This window comes from Passer domesticus, chromosome 9 (assembly GCF_036417665.1).
Source record: "Passer domesticus isolate bPasDom1 chromosome 9, bPasDom1.hap1, whole genome shotgun sequence".
Taxonomy (NCBI): Eukaryota; Metazoa; Chordata; class Aves; order Passeriformes; family Passeridae; genus Passer; species Passer domesticus.
This window is the reverse complement of record NC_087482.1, coordinates 15453978-15473785: the sequence shown is the minus strand read 5'-3', so window position 1 is coordinate 15473785 and position 19808 is coordinate 15453978. Positions and strand designations below refer to the sequence as shown.

Here is a 19808-nt window from a genome sequence, read left to right as displayed (position 1 = left end):
ACAGGCCCAGGAGGTAATTGCTGTGCCTCTGGGCCTGAGCCCTGCTGAGGCTTGAGCTGCCCTCTCTGCTGCTTGGCAGTGCGGGCACAGCCTGGACTAGAGCGGCACAGCCCAGGGGAATTATCCCGAGCAGGCTCAGGGCACTCGGGTACTGAGCAGTCCTGCTGGGGTCCCTCCATGGGAGACATGTCCTGAAACCTGGCAGTGACTGCACGGGGTGCCCACGGTGGGGAAAGGACAGAGGGGGAGAGCAAGGCTCCAGTGTGTCCTGAGAGGGCCTGGCTGTTTGCCCTTGGGATCTGGGGGAGGTGTCCCATCAGAAGGAGGGCAGGAGGGGAGAAGGAAGAGAGGGAGGGATAGCTGTGGCACTGCCTGCTGCAGTTTGCCCCAGGGCTTTAGGGAGGATTTCCTCTGTGTGTGAGGGAGAGAGTCCCAGGGCCCTGCGCTGCTCCAGCCACCCCTCTCAAGGATGTTGCTGAGGGCAGGGACAGAGTGTGGGGAGTGACCAGGAACCAGCCCAGAGCTCCCCAGGCCCCTGGGCAGCTTTGGCCAAGTCTATTCACATCTGGCTCCCACGGCTTTACCCGACCCCCTTGCAGTGCCCAGTTCTCTGTGGCAGAAGGGGATCCCAGAATGCCACTGATATCGTTCTGTTCTCTGCTCCCTTCTAGACTGGAATCATGACTTTGATTTTTTGGAAGCCCTGCTGGAAAATGGCTTGAAATTCTTGGAGGATGCTGGAGGCTATTCCTCCGTGTGCCTTTCTTGACAGAATAATCAGGATTAATGCGACAAGAGCTCACTCATAAGCCATTTACCTTAACATTATGTAAGGGCTGAAGGATTCTGAAAATCTTGCCCTGCTCCCTTCTGGAGCCCTGAGGGATCCCACAGGATCGCTGTCATTGGGAGGAAGGAGCATTTAGCTTTCAGTCTTCCTCCCGTGTGCAATGCCAGTGTGTCCTTCCATGTGCTCTGTGCAGTCAAAGAGAAGAGCAGAGAGGGAAGGGGCCGGGCCCAGGGCTGTGCCCCGGGGCTGAGCCTTGTGGGCAGCCTGAGGATCTCCTGCAGTGCCACAGGAGCTCTTCTGTCCTGCCTTTCTTTGCAGCTGAACCTGCCGGTGAAGGTCCCACATCCAGGACTGAGGCTCTGGGAGATGCTGAGGGTAGGTCAAGGCCTTTCCCCTGGGAGAGCTGCCAGCTCAGAGCCCAAAGCTGGCCCAGGGAGGCAGCGCTGCAGGTGCCAGCACAGAACCAGGCACGTGTGTGCCCTCGCCCTGCACGATCCCCTCACCGCTGCTGCGGCTCAGTGGTGCCCGTGCAGATCAGCAGAGATGGCAGAAGCTTCTGTGGCTGTTGAGTTACAGGTGTGTCTGCAGGGAGGAGATTCATACATACTTTGGTGGTTATTGCCAACAACGCCAGCCCCCATGGCAGGGGTGAGTAGTGTGTCCCTGCTGACCCCACAAGTTGAGCACTGCTTTTGTGGGATGCATTCCTGGGAAATGGAAATATTTTTCTCTAAGTTCATCCAAAGAGGAAGATGCAAGACACAACAGAGAAGATATCCCTGGAACCATCCAAACAGACAAGGCAAGTGCTGAAGAAAATGCTGCAGGGAGGACAAGGTGGGTGCATTTGCCTCATGCTTTCCCTGGGAGTCAGCAGCCGGGGGCTTTGGCTGCACATCTGAACGCATGGTTCCCGGCACAGCGGGATGGCATCCATGGCCCATTCCCAGTGAGGAATGTTTCCATCTGATCCAGCTGTCTCTTTTTCATTCTCCAGAAATGAAAGGAGAGCCTGTGCAGAAGGAAGTATTTCCCGGAGGAAGCAGTGGTTCTGTGCCAGCCTCGGCTGCAGGAAGGGAGGTGATGCCAGGCACAGGCACAGGAGGTAATTGCTGTGCCTCTGGGCCTGAGCCCTGCTGAGGCTTGAGCTGCCCTCTCTGCTGCTTGGCAGTGCGGGCACAGCCTGGACTAGAGCGGCACAGCCCAGGGGAATTATCCCGAGCAGGCTCAGGGCACTGAGCAGTCCTGCTGGGGTCCCTCCATGGGAGACATGTCCTGAAACCTGGCAGCGAGTGCACAGGGTGCCCACGGTGGGGAAAGGACAGAGGGGGAGAGCAAGGCTCCAGTGTGTCCTGAGAGGGCCTGGCTGTTTGCCCTTGGGATCTGGGGGGTTTCCCCACAGAAGGAGGGCAGGAGGGACAGAGGGAGGGCCGGATGGATAGCTGTGGCACTGCCTGCTGCAGTTTTCCGCCATGCTTTAGGGAGGATTTCTTCTGTGTGTGAGGGGGAGAGTTCCAGGTCCCTGCACTGCTGCAGCCACCCCTCCCAGGGATGTTGCTGAGGGCAGGGAAAGAGTGTGGAGAGTGACCAGGAGCCAGCCCAGAGCTCCCCAGGCCCCTGGGCAGCTTTGGCCATGTCTATTCACATCTGGCTCCCATGGCCTTACCCGACTCCCTGGCAGTGCCCAGTTCCCTGTAGCAGAAAGAGATCCCAGCACACACTGGAAAATGTTCTCATCTGTGCTGCATTGTAGATGAGGGTGCTGGGAAGGCTTCTCCATCAGCTTGGATGAATAAAGTTTTGAAGCCCTTGGAGCCTCCTGCAGGTATGTTCTCAGTGTGCCACCAAGGAAGAATTGTAGACAAGCGGGCAGGCACCAGGTGACAGAAGCTTCTTTGGCTGTTGTGTTACAGATGTGTCTACAGGGAAGACTTCTCCAGCTTCTCCAGCTGCTACCTTGGATGCTGCACTCAAGCCCAGCTCCCATCTCAGGGGTGAGTAGTGTGTCCCTGCTGACCCCACAGGCTGAACCCTGCTTTTCTGGGATCCATTCCTGAGAAATGGAAATATTTTTTCTCTAAGGTACTCCAACAGGGAAAATCCAAGATACAACAGATAAGATATCCCTGGAACCATCCAAACAGATGAGGCAAGAGCTGAAGGAACCCCTGCAGACAAGAGAAGGTGGGTGCATTTCCCTCATGCTTCCCCTGGGAGTCAGCAGCCGGGGGCTTTGGCTGCACATCTGGACACGCCATGCCTGGCACAGTGGGAAGGGATCCATGGCAGCCTTGCTGCCCCGCTGCTGCTTTCACGCCCTGCAGGGCTACTTCCCAGCCTGGCCTGGTTGCAGCTTCTGCCCAGCCTCTGTAGGAAGTTACTTGGCATCAGCTGACAGGCCATGCCCAAACTGTAACACACCCTGAGATCCCCCACTATATCCAGCCCTGCAGATTAGGAAAAGGGTGGCTGTTTGGAGGTGGAAGTGCTCTCATCATGCCACTGTAACCTGGCCATTTTCCTGCTCCATAAATTTCACAAATATTACCTCTGATGCCACCGCCCAAGTGGGGAACAGCTCCATCTGATGCAGCTGTCTCCCTTCCTTTGTCAAGAGATGGACATAGTGCTTCACTGGAAGGTGGCATTTCTTGAAGGAAGCACTCCATCTTCGGTGCCAGCCCCTGCTGCAGGAAGGAAGGCAAAGCCAGACACGGGCACAGGCACAGCAGGTAATTGCTGTGCCGGGCTCAGCCCTGGTCGGGGCTGTGTGGCAGCAGCTCTTCCCCCAGGGCCTGCCCTTGCCCGGCCCGGCAGCAGCCAAAGCTGGAGGTGCCTCGGCTTCCAGGCCTCTGGAGCTGGTTCAGAGCCCCGGGGAAACGGGACTGGTGCAGCAACGTCCCTGGCGCTGCAGCTGCTGCGGAGCTGGCCCTGAGTGCCCAGAGGCCCAAGGCACAGGAGCAGCCCCGAGCGGGAGCCCTGCCGCCAGCCCAGGGCCAGAGCCAGCCCTAGCACACAATGGAAACAGTTCTCATCTTGGTTTGCTTCCAGACTGGGATGCTGGGAAGGATTCTCCATTAGCCTGGCGCTCTGAAGTTGTGAAGCACTCTGAGCATTCTGCAGGTATGTTCTCACTGTCCCACCAAGGCGTAATGTTTGACTGACTGGTAAGAACCAGGTGACAGAAGCTTCTGTGGCTGTTGTGTTACAGGCGTGTCTGCAGGGACGACCTCACCAACTCCTACCTTGGATGCTGCACAAAAGGCCAGCTCCCATGGCAGGGGTGAGTAGTGTGTCCCTGCTGACCCCTCAGGCTGAGCCCTGCTTTTGTGGGGTCCATTCCTGGGAAATGGAACTACTTTCTCTTAAGGTCCTCCAAAAGGGAAAGACCAAAGACATGGCAGGCAGGAAATTCCAGGACCCATTAGAAATCATGTGGCAAATGCTGAAGGAACGTCTGCAGAGAAGACAAGGTGGGTGCATTTCCCTCATGCTGCTCCTGGGACTCAGCAGCCGGGGGCTTTGGCTGCACATCTGGACACGTCGTGCCCGGCACAGCAGGAAGGGATCCATGGCAGCCTCGCTGCCCCGCTGCTGCTTTCACGCCCTGCAGGGCTGCTTCCCAGCCTGGCCTGGCTGCAGCTTCTGCCCAGCCTCTGCAGGAAGGCATTTGGCATCAGCTGGCAGACAGCCCCAAATGCACCACAGGCCATGCCCACCCTCAGATGCCCTGCAATTTCCTGGTGCCCAGGCATATCAGATGTTGGGGCTGTTTGGGGAAGGAAGCAGCCTTGGGTTGTCCCAAAATCCTGGGTGTTTTCTGATCCTTATGCATTCCTTTCACAAGTGATGCCACCTGAAATTATCCCCTTCCCCATTCCCAGTCAGGAATGTTTTAATCTGATCCAGCTGTCTCTTTTCCATTCTCCAGAAATGAAAGGAGAGCCTGCGGAGAAAGAAGCATTTCCCGGAGGAAGCAGTGGTTGCATGCCAGCCTCAGCTCCAGGAAGGGAGGCCATGCCAGGCACAGGCACAGGAGGTAATTGCTGTGCCTCTGGGCCTGAGCCCTGCTGAGGCTTGAGCTGCCCTCTCTGCTGTTTGGCAGTGCGGGCACAGCCTGGACTAGAGCAGCACAGCCCAGGGGAATTATCCCGAGCAGGCTCAGGGCACTCGGGTACTGAGCAGCCCTGCTGGGGTCCCTCCATGGGAGACATGTCCTGAAACCTGGGAGCGACTGCACGGGGTGCCCACGGTGGGGAAAGGACAGAGGGGGAGAGCAAGGCTCCAGTGTGTCCTGAGAGGGCCTGGCTGTTTGCCCTTGGGATCTGGGGGGTTTCCCCACAGAAGGAGGGCAGGAGGGACAGAGGGAGGGCAGGATGGATAGCTGTGGCACTGCCTGCTGCAGTTTTCCGCCATGCTTTAGGGAGGATTTCTTCTGTGTGTGAGGGGGAGAGTTCCAGGTCCCTGCACTGCTGCAGCCACCCCTCCCAGGGATGTTGCTGAGGGCAGGGAAAGAGTGTGGAGAGCCAGCCCAGAGCTCCCCAGGCCCCTGGGCAGCTTTGGCCATGTCTATTCACATCTGGCTCCCATGGCCTTACCCGACTCCCTGGCAGTGCCCAGTTCCCTGTGGCAGAAAGAGATCCCAGCACACACTGGAAAATGTTCTCATCTGTGCTGCATTGTAGATGAGGGTGCTGGGAAGGCTTCTCCATCAGCTTGGATGAATAAAGTTTTGAAGCCCTTGGAGCCTCCTGCAGGTATGTTCTCAGTGTGCCACCAAGGAAGAATTGTAGACAAGCGGGCAGGCACCAGGTGACAGAAGCTTCTGTGGCTGTTGTGTTACAGATGTGTCTACAGGGAAGACTTCTCCAGCTTCTCCAGCTGCTACCTTGGATGCTGCACTCAAGCCCAGCTCCCATCTCAGGGGTGAGTAGTGTGTCCCTGCTGACCCCACAGGCTGAACCCTGCTTTTCTGGGATCCATTCCTGGGAAATGGAAATATTTTTCTCTAAGGTACTCCAACAGGGAAAATCCAAGATACAACAGATAAGATATCCCTGGAACCATCCAAACAGATGAAGCAAGAGCTGAAGGAACCCCTGCAGAGAAGAGAAGGTGGGTGCATTTCCCTCATGCTTCCCCTGGGAGTCAGCAGCCAGGGGCTTTGGCTGCACATCTGGACACGCCATGCCCGGCACAGCGGGAAGGGATCCATGGCAGCCTTGCTGCCCCGCTGCTGCTTTCACGCCCTGCAGGGCTGTTTCCCAGCCTGGCCTGGCTGCAGCTTCTGCCCAGCCTCTGTAGGAAGTTATTTGGCATCAGCTGACAGGCCATGCCCAAACTGTAACACACCCTGAGATCCCCCACAATATCCAGCCCTGCAGATTAGGAAAAGGGTGGCTGTTTGGTGGTGGAAGTGCTGTCATCATGCCACTGTAACCTGGCCATTTTCCTGCTCCATAAATTTCACAAATATTACCTCTGATGCCACCACCCAAGTGGGGAACAGCTCCATCTGATGCAGCTGTCTCCCTTCCTTTGTCAAGAGATGGACATAGTGCTTCAGTGGAAGGTGGTATTTCTTGAAGGAAGCACTCCATCTTCGGTGCCAGCCCCTGCTGCAGGAAGGAAGGCGATGGCAGACACGGGCACAGGCACAGCAGGTAATTGCTGTGCCGGGCTCAGGCCTGGCCGGGGCTGTGTGGCAGCAGCTCTTCCCCCAGGGCCTGCCCTTGCCCGGCCCGGCAGCAGCCAAAGCTGGAGGCGCCTCGGCTTCCAGGCCTCTGGAGCTGGTTCAGAGCCCCGGGGAAACGGGACTGGTGCAGCAACGTCCCTGGCGCTGCAGCTGCTGCGGAGCTGGCCCTGAGTGCCCAGAGGCCCAAGGCACAGGAGCAGCCCCGAGCAGGAGCCCTGCCGCCAGCCCAGGGCCAGAGCCAGCCCTGGCACACAATGGAAACAGTTCTCATCTTGGTTTGCTTCCAGACTGGGATGCTGGGAAGGATTCTCCATTAGCCTGGCGCTCTGAAGTTGTGAAGCACTCTGAGCATTCTGCAGGTATGTTCTCACTGTCCCACCAAGGCGTAATGTTTGACTGACTGGTAAGAACCAGGTGACAGAAGCTTCTGTGGCTGTTGTGTTACAGGCGTGTCTGCAGGGACGACCTCACCAACTCCTACCTTGGATGCTGCACAAAAGGCCAGCTCCCATGGCAGGGGTGAGTAGTGTGTCCCTGCTGACCCCTCAGGCTGAGCCCTGCTTTTGTGGGGTCCATTGCTGGGAAATGGAACTACTTTCTCTTAAGGTCCTCCAAAAGGGAAAGACCAAAGACATGGCAGGCAGGAAATTCCAGGACCCATTAGAAATCATGTGGCAAATGCTGAAGGAACGTCTGCAGAGAAGACAAGGTGGGTGCATTTCCCTCATGCTGCTCCTGGGACTCAGCAGCCGGGGGCTTTGGCTGCACATCTGGACACGTCGTGCCCGGCACAGCAGGAAGGGATCCATGGCAGCCTCGCTGCCCCGCTGCTGCTTTCACGCCCTGCAGGGCTGTTTCCCATCCTGGCCTGGCTGCAGCTTCTGCCCAGCCTCTGCAGGAAGGCATTTGGCATCAGCTGACAGACAGCCCCAATTGCACCAGCTGACAGACAGTCCATGCCCACCCTCAGATGCCCTGCAATTTCCTGGTGTCCAGGCAGATCAGATGTTGGGGCTGTTTGGGGAAGGAAGCAGCCTTGGGTTGTCCCAAAATCCTGGGTGTTTTCTGATCCTTATGCATTCCTTTCACAAGTGATGCCTCACCTTCCCCATTCCCAGTGAGGAATGTTTCCATCTGATCCAGCTGTCTCTTTTTCATTCTCCAGAAATGAAAGGAGAGTCTGTGCAGATGGAAGCACTCCCCAGAGGAAGCAGTGGTTGCATGCCAGCCTCAGCTCCAGGAAGGGAGGCCATGCCAGGCACAGGCACAGGAGGTAATTGCTGTGCCTCTGGGCCTGAGCCCTGCTGAGGCTTGAGCTGCCCTCTCTGCTGCTTGGCACTGCGGGCACAGCCTGGATTGGACCGGCACAGCCCAGGGGAATTATCCCGAGCAGGCTCAGGGCACTCGGGTACTGAGCAGTCCTGCTGGGGTCCCTCCATGGGAGACATGTCCTGAAACCTGGCAGTGACTGCATGGGGTGCCCACGGTGGGGAAAGGACAGAGGGGGAGAGCAAGGCTCCAGTGTGTCCTGAGAGGGCCTGGCTGTTTGCTCTTGGGATCTTGGAGCTCTCCCAGCAGAAGGAGGGCAGGAGGGAGTGTAGGAGGGCCGGATGGATAGCTGTGGCACTGCCTGCTGCAGTTTTCCCCAGGGCTTTAGGGAGGATTTTCTGTGAGTTTGAGGGAGAGAACCCCGGGGCCCTGGGCTACTCCAGCCACCCCTCCCAGGGATGTTGCTGAGGGCAGGGAAAGAGTGTGGAGAGTGATCAGGAGCCAGCCCAGAGCTCCCCAGGCCCCTGGGCAGCTTTGGCCATGTCCATTCCCATCTGGGTCCCATAGCCTTACCCGACCCCCTTGCAGTGCCCTTTTCCCTGTAGCATTAGAGGTTCCTTCATGCCACAGATATGGTTCTGATCTCTGCTCCCTTTTAGACTGGAGTCGTGACATGGGTTTTCAGGAAGTCCTGATGAAGGATGGTTTGAAGTTCCTGGAGGATGCTGGAGGCAAGTTTTCATTCTGCCTTTCCTGAGTGAATAATCAGGATCAATGCAAAAAAAGCTCATTTATAAACCATTTCCCTTAACATTATGTAAGGGCTGAAGGATTCTGAGAATCTTTCCCTGCTCCCTTCTGGATCCCTGAGGGATCCCACAGGATCGCTGTCAGAGGGAGGAAGGAGCATTGATCTTTCAGTCCTCCTCCCGTGTACTGTGCCAGTGTGTCCTTCCGTGTGCTCTGTGCAGCCACAGAGAAGAGCAGAGAGGGAAGGGGCCGGGCCCAGGGCTGTGCCCCGGGGCTGAGCCTTGTGGGCAGCCTGAGGATCTCCTGCAGTGCCACAGGAGCTCTTCTGTCCTGCCTTTCTTTGCAGCTGAACCTGCCAGTGAAGCTCCCACATCCAGGACTGAGGCTCTGGGAGATGCTGAGGGTAGGTCAAGGCCTTTCCCCTGGGAGAGCTGCCAGCTCAGAGCCCAAAGCTGGGCCAGGGAGGCATTGCTGCAGGTGCCAGCACAGAACCATGCACGTGTGTGCCCTCGCCCTGCACGATCCCCTCACCGCTCCTGCGGCTCAGTGGTGCCCGTGCAGATCAGCAGAGATGGCAGAAGCTTCTGTGGCTGTTGAGTTACAGGTGTGTCTGCAGGGAGGACTTCTCCAGCTCCAGGGCTGGATGCTTGGCCCCAACCCAGCTCCCATGGCAGGGGTGAGTAGTGTGTCCCTGCTGACTCCACAGGCTGAGCCCCGCTTTTGTGGGATCCATTCCTGGGAAATGGAACTACTTTCTCTTAAGGTCCTCCAAAAGTAAAGACCCAAGATACTGCAGCCAAAACGTCTCATGAGGCAGATGAATTCCTGAGACAAACACAGAAGCAAGCACCCGGAGGACAAGGTGGGTGCGTTTCCCTCATGCTTCCCCTGGGACTCAGCAGCCGGGGGCTTTGGCTGCACATCTGGACACGCCGTGCCCGGCACAGCAGGAAGGGATCCATGGCAGCCTCGCTGCCCCGCTGCTGCTTTGACACCCTGCAGGGCTGTTTCCCAGCCTGGCCTTGCTGCAATTCCTCCCCAGCCTCTGCAGGATGGAATTTGGCATTAGCTGATAGGGTGCCCCAACTGTACCGTGGGCCGGAGATCCCCTGCCATTTCCCAGTCTCTGAGAAGATCAGGGGGTGTAGCTGTTTGCTCATGGGAGTGCACTGGCCCAGCCCCAATTACCTGGGCTTTTTCCTGATCTTTACCTGTGACTTAGACAAGCATTGCCTCATGAAGGTGCCACCTCCCCAGTGGGGAGTGTTTCCATTTGATCCAGTTGACCTTTTTCCCTTGTTCAAGTGATGGACCAAAAGGCTGTGCAGAAGGAGGAGCACCCAGGGAGAAGCAGTGGCTCATTGGCAGCTCGAGCTGCAGGAAGGCAATGCCAGACACGGGCACAGGCACAGCAGGTAATTGCTGTGCCGGGCTCAGCCCTGGCCGGGGCTGTGTGGCAGCAGCTCTTCCCCCAGGGCCTGCCCTTGCCCGGCCCGGCAGCAGCCAAAGCTGGAGGCGCCTCGGCTTCCAGGCCTCTGGAGCTGGTTCAGAGCCCCGGGGAAACGGGACTGGTGCAGCAACGTCCCTGGCGCTGCAGCTGCTGGGGAGCTGGCCCTGAGTGCCCAGAGGCCCAAGGCACAGGAGCAGCCCCGAGCGGGAGCCCTGCCGCCAGCCCAGGGCCAGAGCCAGCCCTGGCTCCCGAGTGAGCAGGGGCTGTGCTGGGTCCTGTCAGGGCCTGAGCCTGTCCCCTGGGGCTGGGGGAGCTGTCATGGGGCAGGGAGGGCCAGGGCTGGCAGTGGCTGCTCAGGGATGGCTTTGGCCCGTGTCCCTGGCAGCAGCCACTGCCCGAGCAGCTGCGCTGCCCCCGGGCTCTCCTCCCGGCCTGCTGGGCTTTGTTGGCTGGCACAGCCTGTGCCAAGGGCCGGCAAGGTGCCTGCAGGCCCCAGCTCTGGGGCAACAGAGAACGTCCTGCCTGTATCCACCGTGCTGCCAGCTCAGCAGTGCAGCACAGCAGGGGCTCACGCTCCCCATTGCTCCCACAGATGTAGCCGGCACCACAAGACCTGTTCCCAATGCCCAGGATGGCCTCGGAAGGGGTTTCTGTCAGGGAACCGGCTGCTGGCTAGGGTGTCTGGCAGGCATGCTTTATTTGGAGCTTGTCTTCATGTTGTTCTGCATTGGAATCTGGTATTCTTGGAACAGAAAACAGTGAGTGTTTTGTTGCTCTCCCCCTCCAACAGCTTCTTTTCAAAGTCTAACGTGGACAGGGAACATTCCCATTGAGGCTGCAGTGGAGTTGTGGCCATTCCATGATTGTCCAAATAACTCTGGTGAGGCTTCTGCTGCTGCCCAGTGCTTCCATTGGCCTCTCAATTGCTGGGCCTTGTCCTGGGGGCCCCGCTGGGGCTGCAGCCAGAGCTGGCTCCCACTGGGACTGCCTGGCCAAGAGCAGCCCCAGGGGCTCGGGGCAGAGGCAGAGGGAGTTGGGGAAGAGAAAGAGCAGGGCCGAGGTTGCCCTTGAAAGGCAGAGGTGCTCTGGGGCCCGCTCCTGGCCAGGGACCCTGCCCAGAGCCGTGCCCTGCTGGCCGGGGCCTTGAGGGGCAGCTGTCCAGCTGGGCCCAGCTGTGCCAGCAGCTCCAGCCGTGCTGGGGAGCCTTGCCAGCTCTGGGCCCTGCTGTGCACGAGGGTCCCTGTGTGCCACTGGCAGCTGGGGCCTCAGCCACCTCCTCTCTGCACAGGAGCACCTCAGGACAGGAGTTGGAAGACCGTGGCTGCACCTCACAGCCAGACAGCGTGAGCAGCTCCTCCAGCAGCAGGAACGGCCTGGACAGCCCTCTCAAGTCTTCTGTGAAGAGGACCCCAGAACAACCAACTACGAGGGAACCTCCTTTTACCCTGTAGATCCCACTGCCACCTGCTCTCCCCATGGGCCTCCCCAAGCTGCCTTCATCCCTTTTTTTCTCTCCGTCTGTCCCATCCCAGCCAATTCGAGTACCTCTAGGGACCCCAGGACCAGCCCAGCACCCTCCAGCCCCTCCTGAGACCAACACATCCCTCCCTCTGCCCCTGAGCCCCCTAGCCTTTCCCTCTAGGAATCACTGAAGGTGACACCCCCCCCACCCCCCCCGCTTGCAGGGTAGGCAATGGCCTATTCTTCTGTTTAAATAAAGAGAAGGATCTGTGTTGTGGTTTCAAAGCAAAACCAGTGAGAAACTCCAAGTCAGAAATACAATATATTAGGAAAAGGAAAAAAAAAAACAAAATACATGCAATAATACAAAAGAAAAACCACTGACAGGCTCAGAATACAGCCTGCTGACACCCTGCTAGTTAGGGTGGTGGAAGCAGTCCAGATGAAATGGACTTGTGGAAGTGGTGATCCTGTAGAAACAATCTGGTAGCTCTCATCCTCTGGAAAAGCAGTGGGTAAGGGCGGTGGTTCCTCTGGGAATCCAGTGGAAAGACTGCTTGTTGTGTCCCAAAACCCAGATTATATCCAGCTGGGGATGCTTAGCTCCTCCCCCATGGGCAGAGCATCTCACAGTGGGCTGATATCATTCTGCCTCATGCTGTGGGTCCTTGATTAGCCATTAAACAGAAATGGCTCTGGGAGGGAGTTCTCTCTGAGTCATGTGGCAAGACATTGATGGGCCCATTAACAGGAGATAAGGAAGAAACAATGCCCCTCCTGGTTTCAGCAGCTCTTGAGGATGGGAATAGAACACAATTTTATATTATAACCTAGGACATAATCTAACCCTTCTTCTATTACCATCTATACCCAAACCAATATCCTCTTACTATATATATGTATCTATCTATATATATATATGTGTAATATAAAATGAAACTTTACCCACAATTCTCGCTTAAAATTAGGTTAGATTTCCTTGTGGTACCCAACGACTTTCCTTGTCCTTCTGCATTACCCAGCCAGTGCAACCAGGTCCTTGAGCAAAAATTCCCACAGATGGGTTTGCCCTTGCTTGCGGTAGGATTAATCCAAACAGTCTTTCCTAAAATACCTTTCATGTGTATCACAGGAACTTTGTCTCCATCCCCTGTGTGCAGGGGTTCAGACTGGGCAGCACCAGGATTGATAGGTCCTCAGGTGTTGACCATCCAGATGGCTTTTGCTAAGTTCAGTTCCCAGTTCCTGAAGGTTCCTCCACCAAGTGCCTTCAGGATAGTCTTAAGTATTCCTTTGCATGGTTCAACTTTCCCAGCAGCTGGTGCGTGATAGGGGATATGATATGTCCTTTCAATGCCATCTTCTCTGGCCCAGGTGTTGATAAGGCTGTTCTTGAAATGAATTCCATTGTCCGACTCAATTCTCTCAGGGGTGCCTTGTCTCCACAGGATTTGCTTTTCTAGGCCCAAGATGGTGTTCCAGGCAGTAGCATGAGGCACAGGGTAGGTTTCCAACCACTCTGTGGTAGGTTCTACCATGGTCAGCATGTAGCGCTTGCCTTGGCGGGTTTGGGGAAGCGTGATGAGGTCAGTTTGCCAGGCTTCCCCATACCTGTACTTCAACCATCGCCCACCGTACCACAGAGGCTTCACCTGCTTGGCCTGTTTGATTGCAGCGCAGCTCTCGCAGTTGTGGATGACCTGTGAGATGTTGTCCATAGTAAGGCCCACCCCTCGGTCACGGGCCCATCGCTATGTTGCATCTCTCCCCTGACGACCAGAGGCACCGTGGGCCCAACGAGAGAGCTAGGAATGATTCTCCCTTGTGCTGCCAGTCTAGATCCACCTGTGATACTTTCACCTTGGCAGCTTGGTCCACCTGTTTGTTGTTGTGATGCTCTTCATTAGCCCGACTCTCGGGTACATGCACATCCACATGTCGAATCTCACGGTCAGCCTCTCTACTCGGGTGGCAATGTCCTGCCAAATCTTGGTGGCCCAGATGGGTTTCCCTCTGCGCTGCCAGTTGGCCTTTTTCCAGCAATGCAGCCATCCCCACAGAGCATTAGCTGCCATCCATGAATCGGTGTAGAGATAGAGCCTCGGCCACTTCTCTCGTTTGACAATAGCCAAAGCCAGCTGGACAGCTTTAAGCTCTGCAACCTGACTTGATCCAGCTTGTCTCTCAGTAGCTTGTGCAACTTGTCCTGTGGGGTTCCACGCTGCAGCTTTCCATTTCCGGTTAGTGCCTATAATTCAGCAGGAACCATTAGAGAAGAGGGCATATTGTCTGTCAGGCTCCGGTAGCTCACTATATGGTGGGGCTTCCTTGGCACGTGCCACTTGCTCCTCTTCTTCTTCAGAAGACAATCCAAAAGTCTCCCCTTCAGGCCGGTTTGATAGAATTTCCAGAATGCCAGGGCCATTTGCATTTCCAATCTGGGTGCGCTGCGTGATGAGGGTAATCCATTTGCTCCATGTGGTGTCGGTGGCGTGATGTGTGGAAGGACCATTTCCTTTAAACATCCAGCCCAGCACTGGTAGCTGGGGTGCCAGAAGCAGCTGCGTTTTGGTGCCAGTTACTTCTGAGGCAGCTTGAACTCCTTCATAGGCAGCCAAGATTTCCTTCTCTCTGGGAATGTAGTTTGCTTCAGAGCCTTCATAGCTCCATCTCCAGAGTCCTAGTGGTCAGCCTTGAGTCTCACCAGGCACCTCTGCCAAAGACTCCAGGACAAACCATGGTTCCCAGCTGCAGAGTAGAGCACATTCTTCACCTCTGGTCCCATCCTGACTGGGCCAAGGGCTACCGCATGAGCGATTGCCTGCTTAATCTGGGCAAGGGCTTGTTGCTGTTCAGGACACCAGTGGAAATCGTTCTTCTTGTGGGTAACAAGGTAGAGAGGGCTCACAATCTGCCTGTCCTAGGGAATATGCATTCTCCAAAAGCCTACGGCACCTAGGAAAACTTGTGTTTTCTTCTCCTTGGTAGGTGGAGACAGAGCGGTGATCTTGTTGATTAACAGGATGATAAGGAAGAAACAATGCCCCTCCAGGTTTCAGCAGCTCTTGAGGATGGCATTAGAATACATCTTTACACTGTGACCCAGGACAAGCGGTCACCCCAGTGTCCAGGTGGCAGCAGCAGCAAAGCCCACCCAGCACCAGCACTGACTGAGCTCCATGCCCAGGAGGAGCCGTGGATGCCCACGGTATGGGCAGGCAGAAGCCAGGCAGGGGCTGCTGTTGAAATGGAGGTTTTGGGGGGTTCAATTAAGTTAGCAATATATGAACTAAGCATTTAAATTTTAAATTGTAGAATTATGTGTTGAATTTTAACCTTTTACTTAAGAAACCTCTGCCAAGGTACAAAGGGCATAGGAAAATGCAAATTTCTGAAGCTTCTTGCTATGAAGGACAATACCAGTGTCATAAACAGGGCAGGAGAGCTTTCTCCTTTTTAATGCCTTTATTAAAAACATTCAGCTCAGGTTGTGGGAAACGACAGGTCGCCCGCACCCCCGCTGCTCCCAGGAGTGGCACAGAGGAGGAGGATGATGCACCTGTGCCGGCTGGTATGCAGGCAGAGCTGGGGCTTCCATCCTCAAGGGAGTAGTGGGAATTCCACTTTTTTGGTCTAACATTCCAGGTCCTCTTTCTAGCTGACATCCTTTCAGGTTAGGGTGAGGAGTAAAAAGGATCTTAGCAGATACTGGATTAAGTTCCTCACCTTTAGACATTACTTAGGTTTCATAATTCCATGTTGGCTTGCTGTTTTTAGTTTTTTTTTCCTGGAAAATTGCAAAATTTGGTGAAATGCATTCTCATCTGCATACTAGCTCTGATGTCACCTCCCCCTGCTACCTTCAGGCTCCTGGGAAGCAGCAGGGGGACAATTGCGCTTGATTTCTAACCATTAACAGGTAATTGAAGAAAAACTATTAACAAGAGGTGATTGCTACATGAAGCTATCAACAACAAATAGTCAACATTTCAACTCTCAGCAACTGGCCCAACCTGTTTAACTTTGCAGCCTTAAAAAAAATGGATAATTTGTTGGGGAGAACACCCCAGGTGTGGAGACACGAGGCTTGACTCCATTTCAGAAGGCTGATTTATTATATTTTCTATTAAAATACTACGTTAAAACTACACTAAAACAACAGAGAGGAAAAAATGACCAGAAGGCTACAAAGAAGAAGAACAGAATGGAATGCATAACAAAAATCTTGTGACTGCTCACAGGCTCAACACAGTTGGCTGTGATTGGTCATCAAGTGAAAACAATCCACATGGACCAATGGAAGATGCACCTGTTGCATTCCACAGCAGCAGATAGTTATTGTTTGCATTTCTTTCCTGAGGCCCTCAGCTCCTCAGGAGGGGAAAAATCCTAGGAAAGGATTTTTAATAAAATATCATAGCTACAGATTACTTTTTTACTCATAACACCAGGAGAAGACCAGGGAATGCAGGTAGCCTAGACTAAGGAGCTCCTGTCTCCAAGCTGATCCAACCAACAGACATACTCAGGTAAGCACCAGGGGACCACAGTGCACGCACAAAGGAGAAAAGTTCAAAAGTTGAGTCATGAGCAAGACCACAGCCTTTGGCCTCAGAGACCACCAAAGACCCCAGTGTGACCACCACAGGAAACAACGCGTGCCCAGAAGGGCGTGGATCTAATCGCCATGTGAGGGGAGGACAGGCGGGGCCAGGGTTTGAATGTGCATGAAGAGATTGTTTAATGCATTGCATATGGAACATGTTTGTGAACAAAGATGTGGCTCGGACCAGGGCTCGGGGCACAAGTTTTCACGAGAGCCATCTCGCCTGTGCCAGGCCCTGACACGCATACCCACTTCATAACTACATCAGGTTGTGGAGTGTCTCTATAGGACATGAAATAAAACAACACAGACATGCATCTCTCCAAGGTAAAAAAGAGGGCAGTTGAATTTCTGACTCCAACATTTACAGATTTCCAAAAGTTACAGTGGATTGGAGGGTGAAAGTGCCACCTCTCCAATGACACTGGGCAAACCAACAGTCCATCAAATTTCTCCTCCTGCAGAAAAGAATGCATAACAATAAGTTATTTGCATAAAATGCGTGAGAAAGTTTGCTACAAGAATGTAAACATCAGAAGGCTTAGAAGAACTTGTCCTAGGGTGAGGTTATGATGCTTGCATCCCCAGTCGTGTGTTCTGTTAATGCTGGATATTACGTACTGTGCCTTCACGACTGGTGCTGAAGAGCAAGGTTTGTTTTGGTTTGTTATCAGCCTGCTCCCCCACGGCTGGCAGGACAGACAGACGGCGCAGTACATAGTGCAGCTTTTGCTTTTTGCTTTGCTTTCTGTTGCTTGCTTTGCTCTTGCTTCTGCTGTGCTCCCGCTTTTCTTTTGCTTTTTGGCTTCTGCTTGTAAGTCAGTTTAGCTAAGCAGTCCAGATTTTTCCCTGGACTGTTTTTCCTTTCCCTTTTTGGAACCACTCACACCTGCTCCGGACTGGGACCTGGGAAACACCGAGAGTTTGCATCCTGTGGCTGCAGCAGCTATCCCCAGCGCCGGAGAGAGCGACAACAGAGCCACCACTGCCAGGAAAGACTTTCTGAATTTGTCATCCTTTTCAGATGGGTGAAAGCATTGTCATCTGCTATTGTTCATTTTGTGTGCTGGGAGTGTTTTGCCTGTCAAATAAACAGGTTCTTTCCACTTCTCTCCAAGGAATCCTTCCCGACCTGCTGGGGGGAAGGGGCCATGTGGGGTTGCTTTCTGGGGGGGCCCCTTTGGAGGTTTTCTCCCAGATTTACCCTAATCCAGGACAGAACATTAAAAACCAGGGCGACAGTGGAGTCTATTTATTCTGCAGATGGCTTCACTGTGACCAGCGGTGGGGCCCTGAGGGGATGGGGCAGCCCATGCTGAGCGTCCCTGGGCTGAGGGACATTTCCTTCCGTGGGATCATCTGGGCCCAGACCTCCTCCAGTGCCATGGCCAGGAAAAGAGGGAAGCCATCAAGAGTATCTCCAGGGACACAGCCTGACCAGCAATGTCAGCAGGCAAAACAAAGCTCCTCCCTAATTAACACACACTGGATAGGACCCAATTGATGGGCCATCACCAATGCAGGGTGCTGCACAGGGTCTGCTGCTCTCAGCCAGGGCCAGAAGGAAGGGAAGGGAAGGGAAGGGAAGGGAAGGGAAGGGAAGGGAAGGGAAGGGAAGGGAAGGGAAGGGAAGGGAAGGGAAGGGAAGGGAAGGGAAGGGAAGGGAAGGGAAGGGAAGGGAAGGGAAGGGAAGGGAAGGGAAGGGAAGGGAAGGGAAGGGAAGGGAAGGGAAGGGAAGGGCTGTGTAGCCTCAGGGTCAGACAGGGCTGGTGAGCAGCCCCAGAGACACAACAACCCAGGTCCAACCAGGCTTGATTTCCAGGTCAAAACACTCGGCGTAGCTGGCCTGGACTTCCCTGTAGGGCACGTGGGGTTTTTGGAGTCCCCCTAAGGTGCACGAGGGAGTGGAGTCCCTTGTGAGACACCCAGGAATATTTTAGGTTTCCTCTGAGGCATGGAGGGCACTGGGGTCCACTTCAAGTCATGCAAGGGATTTGGAATCCTGTGTGAGGCATGCAGAGGGTTTGGGATCTCTCCCAAGGTGTGCAGGGTGCTGGGATCTCTCCTGAGGCACATGTCACGGTTCTGAGGTCTCATTTCACATGTAGAAAGGGCTGTGGACTCTCATAAGCGTGCAGGTGCTTTGTGTCCCTCCTGCTGCCACACAGTGGGGCTGGAGTGTCTGCTGAGGCACGCAGGGGACGGGGACCTCCGGCAGTCCCTCCCGGGCCCGTGCGGCTCGGGGCTGCCGCGGCCCAGGGCCAGCCGCCGTGCCGGGATGGCGGTGGCGAGGCGCCGAGGCGGAGCTGCCCCGCTGGGTCACGCTGCACCGGCACGGCACGGGCGGTGCTGAGCGCCGGGCAGGCGGCACCGCCAGCCCAGGGGCCACAGCCCCGGCCCTGCCTCTTTTGGGGCCGGGCACAGACAGCCCTGCGGGACGGGCACCGCTCAGCGCCCGAGGGGACGGAACAGGTGCCAGAGGAGCCCCAGGAGCCCTGGACAGGGCCCTGGCGTTGCCCACCAGGCTCCCCCGGGCCTGTGGCCATCCCGGGCAGCAGGGGCTCGCTCTGGGCCGTGCTCTCCCCGGCCAGCGGGGCTCCGGGCCAGCACCCGGCTCCTGCCACTGCCCTGAGAATGCTGAGGGGATTTCGGGGCAGAACTGAACTTGACAGGGACAGAATTCATAGGAGACTTGTTTTGGCCTTTTACAAGGTTAACTGAGAAACAACTTAAAATCCCTGGCTAAATCGTCTGCTTTAACGCGTGGGGATTCCTTCCTAACTCCCGTGGTGCCGGGCCGGGCCGCGTCCCAGCGAGCACCAACACCCAGCAGCTCGATGGATGCAGCACGGCTGGGACCAGGGAAACGAGTCAGTATCCCTACAGCTGCCCACTCTGCCTGCACGGCTGTCACGCAACAGCAATGTTCCAGAAGGAACAGGCATTTTTACATCCTCACGACCGTGTGATCTTTGGTCCTGGTGGTGGATCAGAGAGAAAAGCCAAATGTGACAGACTAAACTTGACTCTAGGAGACGGATGCCTCTGCAGAGGGTCTGGGGACCTGTGGTGCCAGCCAGTGGCCTGGCACTCGGACACAGCAGGAAGACCCCAGACTATCACACATCACCTGGGAGGGTAGAAAAGCTCAGGGGTTCTTTGTTCAAGGTCCTCCAGAGGCACCAGCTGAAGCTGCCACAGTTCTACCTTGATAAAATTGTTTAAAAAGATTCAGAGGTCTGACACTCTGCTGTGGAGGACATTCCACATGTTATATTTGCCAAGTTTTCCAATCAAAAAAAACAAAAAAACAAACCCAAACAAAATTAAATAAAACAGCAATTTTAATTATGTAACTTAATATATATACAATTGAATAAACTCGAAACACTGACTATATAATTTGGTTTAAATTACGAATAATTTGGTCCTGATAATAGCGTATAAGCAAAACTAACCATGCGGGGTATGCCTGGGGTATGGAGTGCAGGGCTTTTGGACCCCCGTCACCTCACGGACTAGCTTGTGAAGACAAAATTCCCCTTTTTATGCTGTATGTCATTACCATCTCCTCCCATTTTCAATTCATCACACTTGTATCACCGCCCTCATCATCACCTTTACCACGCATGCTCCACACTTCTTTAAGTAAGTTGTACCACTCTTTGGGGATCTTCTTTGAGGAAGGCCTCTCCTCTTCATCCATGTCCTGTAGTTCATCTTTTGGATTACACATGCGCACCAAGCTGGTACTGTATAAGCCAATATTGTGTTCTAACATTAAAGA

General features: G+C 55.0%; 2 long non-coding RNA genes across 2 annotated transcripts; both read left to right on the top strand.

Annotated features, from left to right (window-relative positions):
- The first annotated feature begins 1365 nt into the window (after positions 1-1365).
- Positions 1366-1895, top strand: LOC135307671 (uncharacterized). The gene is made up of 3 exons (XR_010368361.1): positions 1366-1438; positions 1526-1627; positions 1788-1895. It is a non-coding gene; the product is annotated as an uncharacterized LOC135307671 (long non-coding RNA).
- A 639-nt stretch (positions 1896-2534) lies between these two features.
- Positions 2535-2974, top strand: LOC135307531 (uncharacterized). Its single transcript, XR_010368270.1, has 3 exons — positions 2535-2615; positions 2704-2784; positions 2873-2974. It is a non-coding gene; the product is annotated as an uncharacterized LOC135307531 (long non-coding RNA).
- The last annotated feature ends 16834 nt before the right edge of the window (positions 2975-19808 follow it).